Genomic DNA, 747 nt, shown 5'->3' on the forward strand with positions numbered 1-747 from the left:
TGGATACAAAATTAATTTAGTGTTGTAACTTCATAATCACACTACAAAATTTATTTTTAACAACCCTATATTGAATAAATTGTTGTAATTCTAATATATATATATATATATATATATATATATATATATATATATATATATATAGGATAATGATATTTAGACAACATTTTTTTGACAACGTTTGAACATTAATTACGTGTCAATCTGTGATTGGTCAAAAATTACTCCATAATAATGTTTATGATTATTATTATTGATTGTGGAGTAATTTTTGACCAATCACAGATTGACACGTAATCAATGTTGTTAAAAAAATGTTGTCTAAATATCATTATCCATATATATATATATATATATATATTAATTGCATGTAGAGATTTTTCTTATTGAAGTTAGGAAAGCAAAATGCACAGAAATATGTAGTATAAACTTGTTAATAATATAAACAAAGTGACTTTCTAAAACATAGATAAACAATATTCTTAAAAGTTTGTTTATGGTATATGCAGCGAGCTCTTCGGTATAAGGGTTGTGAAATTTAAAAATTTAGTTTAGATTCAAATTAGATCTTAAAAAAACTATATTGAATTTATAATTCAGATATATTTTAGCTATAACAATTGTATTTAATTTGTTTAGTTTCATTTAAAATATATTAAATTTAAATCGAATCTACTTTGTCAATAAAATTAAATACAGTGAGATCAAATTATATATTTGACTATTATATCTATTCTACATGAGTTA

The sequence above is a fragment of the Vigna radiata genome, chromosome 9 (assembly GCF_000741045.1).
Source record: "Vigna radiata var. radiata cultivar VC1973A chromosome 9, Vradiata_ver6, whole genome shotgun sequence".
NCBI lineage: Eukaryota > Viridiplantae > Streptophyta > Magnoliopsida > Fabales > Fabaceae > Vigna > Vigna radiata.